This window comes from Sinohyriopsis cumingii, chromosome 19, assembly GCF_028554795.1.
Source record: "Sinohyriopsis cumingii isolate HCF-2022 chromosome 19, ASM2855479v2, whole genome shotgun sequence".
Taxonomy (NCBI): Eukaryota; Metazoa; Mollusca; class Bivalvia; order Unionida; family Unionidae; genus Sinohyriopsis; species Sinohyriopsis cumingii.
Genome location: NC_142979.1, coordinates 48,257,652 through 48,267,629, shown reverse-complemented (window position 1 = coordinate 48,267,629; position 9,978 = coordinate 48,257,652).

The window sequence follows — 9,978 nt, the reverse complement described above, 5'->3', positions numbered from 1 at the left end:
ACCTATCAACCGAACAAAATTGTACGTTTACCCACTCACCACATCGTCAGTCGGCCCTTGGAAAAAGTCTATCAAATCGTGTACCAGAAGCGAGTGAGACTTCCCAATCACTTTACGTTGCCGTACGGTCACGTCGGTATTGGTCTGTATATAAAAAAGGAACCCTAGGCAAGATCGATAGTTCATTGTGACTACCAAGACCGAGCGAACAAGATAAATACTTTCAGAGAAACACAAAACAAGTTGTTTAGAAAGGCACAATTCAAGTGTGGGGCTTCGGAAGTGGAATGCGATTGTGAGCCTTGTGATGGATACGATGCTGTACCTTGTGACCTGAGCGATGGCCTAAAGCATCATGGGAACTTTAGTGTCACTACCCCTATCATGGAAAGTGATGCTGTGCGTGTCAAACCTGAGGGATGCGAAAGGGATACCGCTCGTCCTCTTGGACATTTTACTGGGTTTCGTTTTAAAGGGGAATGTTCACCTTCACGTCTACCCCCTTACGGATGTCATCCAGCCCTGAGCAAACTCCTACCCATGTCACTCAACCCTCATCGAAACGAACCTGTGAAAGACGAATATTCGTTCCCTGTGCGTTTGTCGGAATACTGCGACTTTGAAAATCGTCTTCAATCCTTCAAAGGAAAATGGCCTAAGTATCTGGGAGGACCGACCCCCGAAGAATTAGCCAGAGCCGGATTTTTCTACTTGGGCGAAGGAGATAAAGTCAGGTGCTTCAGTTGCGGTGTGTCACTTCACCACTGGGAACCGCAAGATTCGGCCTACGTAGAACATGCTCGATGGTCACCGAATTGTCATTACTTACCCTTAGTGGGACCGAGACATTGAAGTAACTTTACCATAATAATCTGTTCATGAATACTTTACAAGAGAACATTCGTACTTTGCCTGTGGAGTTGAGAGAACGCATTTACCGAGAGCTGGTCAAAATACAAGTGAAACGTAAAGAACAATTGCATCCGTTACGTCACCGGTGTTTGAACCACTGGTACCTGAAGGCTATACAAGGACTGATTCAATTGAAAGTGTTCCATCGGACAGACATTGATGAACGATCCTCTAGTTTTAAAAAGGATTGGTTTGTTATGGACGATTCTACCTACATCATTGTAAACTTACTGCATCGAATTCCAGAGGAAGAGTTAACGAATTACCAACATCTTGAACACAATGTCAACTTAGTGAAAGAGGAAACTTCTGAACGAATTGTAATGTGCAAATTAGTGACTAAACGATTTAAATTCGACACTGAAGTAAAACCATGTTTGTGCAAACGGTACATTTCTTGTGTCAGACCAAAGAGGATTTAGTATGACCTATTCATGGATACTTTGTTAGAGAACGTTCGTGCTTTGCCTGTGGAGTTGAGAGAACGCATTTAGCGAGAACTGATCAAAATACAAGTGAAACGCAAACTCAAAGTGATTCGTCCGTTTTTAAATTATGCTATGTTCCAAAGTACAAGAAGACTGATTATGAGTGGATATTACATTAGGCACAAAGTTAAACGAGGCTATTGGCCACCACCCAAGGATTCCAAAAACAGTGTATATACTTATGGATACTTTACAAGAGAACATTTTGGGCTTGCCTGAGGAGTTGAGAGAAAGGATTTACCGAGAGCTGGTGAAAATACAAGTGAAACGTAAAGAGCAATTGCATCCGTTACGTCACCAGATCTTTAACCACTGGTACCTGAATGGTATAAGAGGACTGATCCGTCAGAAATTTTTTCAGTGGTCAGACCTTGTTGAACACTTTCAGTTTGGGGATGATGATGGACCAGACGTTCGTAATTTTGGTTACTTCGAGATTCACTTACTGCAACGTATTGAGGAAGACGAGTTAAAGGATTACCAACATTTGTTACATGGAATCTGCTTAGAAAAAGACGAAACATCTAGACAAACTCTGACGTTTCAATTACGGTATGTAACATTTAAATTCCCTACTGGAGAACGAACATGTTTGGTTAGAAATTACATTTATTGCTTCCGAAACAAAGACACTATAAAATCAAGTTGCCATGCCACGGATTATGTCACATATCATTCAACAGATTCCGTGGAAGGAACTCAATGACCATATTCAAACCGTGGATCATTACCATCGATTATTACAAGAACTTTATCCATTCAATTTGGGACGACAAGTGGTGTGTGTCTTAGTGACTTGTTTTCTGGGATTTCGTTTACCAGCCGATTCCTTGTGGACTCTTTACGATCAGTACTTACCACCTCAATGGCCTTAAATGGTCACGAAAAACTCCTTTTGCTCAAAGCCTTGCGTTTTCATCTGGATACTTCTCGACCTCAACGGGAAAAAAAGATTCGTCAACTTTTAGCGACCCAAGACGTGTATGACGATGTGTGTGTAGCTTGTGACTTACATCCCCATTGGACAGATGTCCGTGCCTGGAAAGAATGGGGTTTTGAGGCTTGGACCCAAGAAGTGGCCCAGTATGCACGAGAGTTGTTCAAGGAAAAAAGTTACTTTTAAACCCGTGTTAGTGACGGTGCCAGAAGAACCCGTCACCCAGGACAGGACTGTCGTGGACAGGCCTGAAAGACCCTTTCGGGAGGACACTTGTGTGACCTTACCCCCTACTATAGAACTGGTTAGAACATTACCCAAAACATGTTGTTGTACAGACACTTGTGTTTATTCCACGTTCATGGTTATTATGTGCCTTTTATCCTTGTACTTAAGCCTTTGGCTTTTATGCATTTTTGTCTGTCGTATTCATGTTTGAAAAAAAACATTCAATAAACGTGTTCTGAAAAAAGTATATAAACTCTTGTCTTGTTTGTTTTCGTGTCACAAGTGACATTTCTGACACAATGGCTACCTCTGCTGTCTCTGCTCCCTCTTCCTTTACTGTCAAAGTCATCGACGAACACTTAGATCGTGCCAGTTGGGAGGCTTTGTATCTTCGCCATCCTTTTAACATGCTCATTGCTGGATCTAGCGGTTCAGGCAAAACCGAATTCGTCAAACGTTTGATCGAACATAAACATCATTTGATCGATCGACCACCTCAACGGATCGTGTGGTGTTACAAAGAGTGGCAATCGGCGTACAACCTCTTGCGAGAAAGTCAAGGCGATTCCATCGTGTTTGTGGAAGGCATTCCTAAAGAAGACGACGGCATCGTCTCGGACTCCCGTCAAACCCATTTGGTCATTTTCGACGACATGTTAGGAGAAGACGAAGAAGAAATTAAACTGTGGTTTACGCGCAAAGGGCATCACCGTAATGCCAGTGTCGTTTACATCACCCAAAATTTGTTTCAACAAAGTAAAGCCCATCGCACCATCAGTCTCAATGCGCATTACGTGGTCTTGTTTAAAAGCCCTCGAGATAAATCGCAAGTGCAAGTCTTAGCCAAACAGTTAGGAACGCCTTGGCTGACTCAGGCCTACGACGATGCCACCCAAACGCCACACGCCTATTTACTCGTCGATTTGAAACCTACCACTCCCGAGGATTTGCGATTTCGTACCCACTTGTTTCACCACTGGTGCCAAGACGGAGGGCCTGTCCTGTACACGTCTCCGTCCTCGACTTCATTTCACTCCCCATAAAAAATCTATAAAAACCTCAGGCCCTTTTCGTCTGTCTCATACACAGTGTGAACATGACGTCCCTTCAGTCGCATCTTCCCGTCAAATTGATTCGTGCCTTGTATGGCATCAGTCGAGAAAAAAATCCACAAACACGAGCTCGTGTCTTAGAAGCTAGTCTCAAAGAAGTCTTACGATGGTTCACGGTGACGGCACGTCAATTACTCCAAGGAATCATTCAGATTCCTCATCAAACCAAACGCTTTTTCGATCGAAACAAAGTCGCTTTGGTCCAACTGGCCGATCCCCGCATCGACACTCAAACCAAAAAACAAATCATTTTGAAACCTGGAGGGAGCGGTACTCTAGGAGGCGTCATCATTCGCTCACTCTTAAGATGGGATCCTAATGCCACCAAAGTTATCTCCAAGAAAAAAGTCCAACGAAGCCCCAAGAAGAAGAAGAAAAAGACCAAGTCCCCAAGGAGAACTTCTCCAGTGGCGGGACCCTCCTCTTTCCAGACACCACCCCGAAAAAAGAAAAGAAGCCCCCAGAAAAAGAAACAGAGAAAAAGTCCCCAGAAAAAGAAAAGTCCACAGAAGAAAACTAGTCGCAAGAGAGGCACTTCGGCCAGGACGCAACCTTACACTCGCAAACCACGACCTGCCACGTCGGTGACTGTGTCTCTGGCAGCCTCACGTTTATCCACTTCTCCGTTGATGACACCAGGAACTGAAGAGTACTTGGAGACGTTGATCACACCAAGAACTTCTCCGTTGATGACCCCAAAAAGAATTTCCCCAGTGGCAGGACCCTCCAATTTAGTGGCAGTGGCTGCTGCTCACAAAGTACCTTCTCCCAAAATCAAAGTCCATGAAAGATCGGGCATGTTACAAAGTTTACTGGATTTGTCCAAGCAAGAACTGGCTCGATTTAGTCCGTTGCGTACCCCTGCACGTCGTGTCATGCCTGTCCTCAAACTGATACGACGTAAAGACAATCAGTGGCGACGCGTTCCAGTATAAAAAAGGCCTGTGACCAAGTCGGGGGTATCAGTGTTTTTTTTGGTGCTCCTGAAGACTCAAAGATGTCACCCTCCAGAAAACCCCAAGGAAAGAAAAGGAAAGGACTGCCACCACGTTTAGCCAAACATGGGGACATGTTATCTGTCCTGTCCAAAGCTTCTCCACCCCTACGAAAAAACTCATTCAAACGGCCTCCAAAGAGGTCATCGATACCGTGTGCGAATGTTGTTTGAACGTTTTGAAAGGCACGATCCCTTTGTCCAAACACCAGAAACAATGCTTAGGCAAACATCGTCACGTTCTTCGCCAAATGGTTCGAAAGAAAATTCCCATTCGTCAAAAAAAGAAGATGTTAGTGCAACGTGGAGGTATTTTGCCTCTCTTGTTAGGCCCCATACTGAAAGGAGTCTTGGGAACCATGTTGGGAGGACTGATGGGAGCAAGATAAAAAGGCCCTCGGAAGTCCCAAGATCTCAGAATCGACCGCTGACAACCCCATGGAAGGACGAAAACTAGCTTTAGTGCCTTACAAATGATGGATGGAATACCATCGGTGGCAAGAACAACGCACCCCGCATTTACCTCCCAATCCAAATTTGAGCGAGATGTCCCAGTTACAACACGAATTGCAGTCCTTGATGGATCGCCAAGATTTGTCCGAAACAGAAAAATCGCAAAAGTACGGTCAACTCTTGCAACGACTGCCACTCTTTCACCAGAAAGCTTTAGACGAAACAGCTCTACCCACTTTGAAAGATTTTAAGACCTTGATGAAAAGTCCAGCACCATCATTATTACCACCACCACCACTACTACCATCCCCAGGGGTCACCAGAGATGCTACCCCACGAAGACCTGAGGAAGAAGAGATGCGAGAAGTGTTTCAAACACCGTCAGCAGCTCCCATTTCAAGTAAGATTGCAGCATCCTTGTTGACACCGTCCCCAATACCCCAACGAGAAGAAATGAAAGCTTGGGTTAAAAAGATGATGTCCACTCCTCCTTCGACAGAAGTGAAAAAGAAAGAAGGGAAACCAGAAGCGAAAAAAGAAAAGAAAACCAAAGCCATTCCATTGCCACCTCCACCACCACCACTACCTTCGACTTCTACTCCCGTAGCCCATCGGACACGTAAATCCGTTTCCAAACCACCCTTCCGTCCCACCCAAAGTAGCATCACCGAAGAGTGGGTGACTTATTAACACACAAAAAAAAAATGGAAAAAGTCTTAGCCAGCATTTACTATGATCCCTCCCATCCTGCAGGTTACGCAGGGGTTCAAAAATTGTATCGTGCTGCCAAAACTCGATTGAAAAGTCTCCGTTTACCTCAAGTGCAACGATGGTTACAAGAACAAGCTACCTACATTTTACACAAACCCATTCGACGCAAGTTTGCCAGAAGTCGCACCCGAGTGGAAGGCATCGATCATCAATGGCAAGCCGATTTAGCCGATGTCTCTCATTTGGCCAGCTACAATCGTGGCTACAAATATTTGTTTTGTGTCATCGACGTCTTTTCCAAATTTGCCTGGGTCGTGCCCTTGACTTCCAAATCGAGCAGCGAGTTAGTGCGAGCCCTGCAACGGGTGCTGAAACAAAGCGGTCGTCACCCTCTTCGATGGCAAACGGACAAAGGCACCGAATTTCTGAACCAAGCTTTCCAAAAAGAATTAAAGAAACGTGACATTCATTTTTTTACCACCGAGAATCCCGAAACCAAAGCCAGCATCGTGGAACGTTTTCAACGCACTTTGAAAGAACGCATGTGGAAATATTTTACGCATCACCACACTCTGAAGTACATCGACATCTTACCTCACCTGGTGCAAGCGTACAACCAATCTTACCATCGAAGCATCGGACGTGCCCCGCAAGACGTGACTCCCGACAACGAAGTGTTGGTGTTTGAGCGTCTGTTTGGTACGTCCCCGACGAGGGCTGTCCCCAAGAAAAGTGGAGAGTTGGTCGTAGGAGATTGGGTGCGCATTGGCAAAACCAAACGCACTTTCGACAAAGGTTACTTACCTAACTGGACGACCGAATTGTTTCGCGTCACTGCACGAGTGCATGGCCGTCATCCTACCGTCTATAAATTGGAAGACATGAACGGAGAAGTACTCAAAGGAACGTTTTATTTACCCGAGTTACAACGTGTCACCAAAAAAGAAGACGACGTGTACGACATCGAAAGCATTCTCGAACGCAGAACCCGTAAAGTGGGCAAACGACGTGTCAAAGAAGTCAAAGTACGTTGGAAAGGATATCCACCCAGTTTTGATTCTTGGATCGACGCTTCGCAAGTCATCGACTATAAAAAGAAGTGACCATCATGCCCTTTCACACAGCAGACGCAGCTACGTCGACCACTCCTCCTTCACCTAGTTCTTCTCTGCAAGATTTACAAAAACAACCTTTGTGGGTGTGGTGTGGAGAACGTGTGCCTAAAATGCAAATCGTCTTTTTCTGCCAAATCTTCGTGGTGTATTGTGTCATCGGGGCAGCCATCGCCAATTTAAGTTTTCAACAAGGAGACAAACAATTGTGGACCATTTTATTGAGCAGCTGCATCGGTTACCTGCTTCCCAATCCCTCCCTGAAATTCTCTTCCAACGAGAACAACGAGAACCTTGTGTCCAGTGCCAGTGTCAGTCACCAGTCCAACCATAATCAGAACCCCATTTTGGGCGGAGACACGCCTCTGACGTCCAGTAATAACCCCTCGGACAGCCACAGAACTCTGGAATTATGAGTCACCAAAACCAATTTTACTTAACCTTACCCAGTGACAGTTCCATGGAGGTGTTTCCCCATAACACGTTGTGCTGTTACACGGCCAAATTACCTCAGACCATCCCCTTAGATCACGAAGCCCATTGGGAAGTGGCTTTAGTGGAAATCATTCACCCGACCCAAGTCCTCAATGTCCTTCCCAATCAAAATGTTTTTGATGTGGAAGTTCATGACGAACAATTGCAACAGTACTTGGATACCTATGGCAAATATGACAAGAAAACCCCTGGCACAAAAAATCAAAAGTACACCACCTATCACTTGTTCATTCCCCCAGGGTATTATTTTAGTGGTCAACATTTGGTGAGCACCATTACCTCCAGGTTTAATGTCGTGTTTCTGAAAGCTTTGGAAAGTGTCAAAAAAAGTGTCACCATGGAATACCACAAAACAGCTCGTCGCTTCTTGATGAAATTTGACGGGAGTAAAATCCTGTCCATTTTATTTTGTCCTGAATTGTTTGACATGTTGGGCGGAGACATGGACATGAGAATGGCCATGACGAAGAAAAACGAATCACCCATCGTTTACGACAACGAGTCTTTTAGCAAGTTATTTCGTGCCCCGGTAGAACTGAACCAAGGACTGAATTTGATGTTTGTGTACTCCGATGTGGTGGAGTATAACCTGGTGGGACACACCTCTATACCGTTACTGCGTGTCATTCCTTTCAAAGTGGATTCTGCCACGAACGCTGACGAGGAAGGTGGAAATACTTACCACGTTCACCGCGAATTTGTCCATCCTCACTATTTACCGGTCAGCAAATCGTATTTGAACACGGTCAACATTGCTATAAAAGGAGATTTGGGACAAAATATTCCATTCACCAAAGGAAAAGTCACGGTGAAACTCCATTTTCGAAAACGGTTCTCTCACGACTCGTAAGTAAGTCATGTATCCAGTGTACCGAGGGGTTGCTCGACAGCGAGGACACGGTTTAGGAGATATGTTAAAATCGGCCTTTCGTTCGGTGGCCCCGGTGTTGAAACCGATGGTGACACGCGGATTGCACGCCTTGAAAGATGCGGCACTGACGCAAGGCAAAGAATTTCTCCAAAATGTCATCATCGACAAACAAAACCCTAAAGAAGCCTTCATGAGGGCTGGCAAAAATGTCTTGCTGCAAACGGGCAAAGACATTTTGGGCCGACGAGACACACCTATAAATGCCCTGCACGCTACCGAGTCAGGCATTCAGCAAGGACAAGGCAGAAAGAGACGACTCAGAAAACACCCTTTCACCAGACTTCAAGCGAGAAAGGCCAAGAAAAGAAGAACCGTTCGAGACTTAGACGTTTTCGATTATTGAGACACAGAAAAAATGATGCACCGAGAGTCTTGCGCTTGTTCCAAGACGGAACTGGATATGTTTGCCATGCCCCCCACATGATGACCATGCAAGAATCCCAGTGGGTGGAATTTCACCCCGTCTCCTCATTGACCGATTCCTCTCCCATCGAGTTTGAAATCAAAGGACAGCCCGAAGATTACATCGATCTGAATAGCAGTTACTTGTACTTGAAAGTGAAAGTGATCGAACCACCCAACACTAACCAAGACAATAATGATGCAGTAGCTCCCGTCAACAATTTCATGCATTCCTTGTTTAGCGAAGTGGACTTGTACTTGAATAACAAACTAGTCAGCAGCAGCATGGATACTTACCCTTACCGAGCCTACCTGGAAAATCTCTTGACGTACGGAAAAGAAGCCAAGAACACTCATCTGGATGCTTGCGTGGTATGGAAACCTGACCAAGTGAATAGGTTCAACACCGTTACAATTGCTGGGGATGCTCAAAATTTATCGGGATTTGTAGAACGACGAAAGAAAATTGCTGGAAGTCGTAGTTTAGAACTGATGGATCGCTTGCATTTGGACATATGGTTACAAGAAAAGTATTTGCTGAACGGGGTGGATGTCCGCCTGAGACTGAATCGCAGCAGTGCCGCTTTCCATTTGATGTCTGGTGTTGGTGATGATATCCCTTCTTACAAAACCGTCATTCAAGAAGCCAGACTTTACGTGCGTCGTGTGGAAGTGTTGCCTAAAGTGGGAAACGACATCAGTCAGACGTTGAGCAGAACGACCGCCAAGTACCCGATCCGACGCGTAGAAGTGAAAACCTTCACCATTCCTGCTGGACAGCGATCCATGATCGAAGATCATCTGTTCCAAGGACAGTTACCCAAGCGTTTGATTGTTGGTATCGTCAAGAATACAGCCTTCAACGGAGCCTACAACGAAAATCCTTTTGAGTTTCAACATTACAATGTGTCCAAGATCGAGGTCAGTCGCGACGGCAAGACCTTGTGTACCCGACCTTTCGAGCCTAACTTTGCCAACAAAAATTACTTGAGATCGTACATGTCCTTGTACGAAGCCACGGGCCAGTTAGGTACCAACACCAGTCACGGCATTACGTACGCCGATTACGCAGGAGGTTATGCTTTGTGGGCTTTCGATTTCACTCCAGACCAAGGCAGCGACGAGGGACATTTCCACCCTATAAAATCTGGCCAGATTCGTGTGGAAATTCAGTTTGCGAGTGCACTGGAAGCAGGGAACACA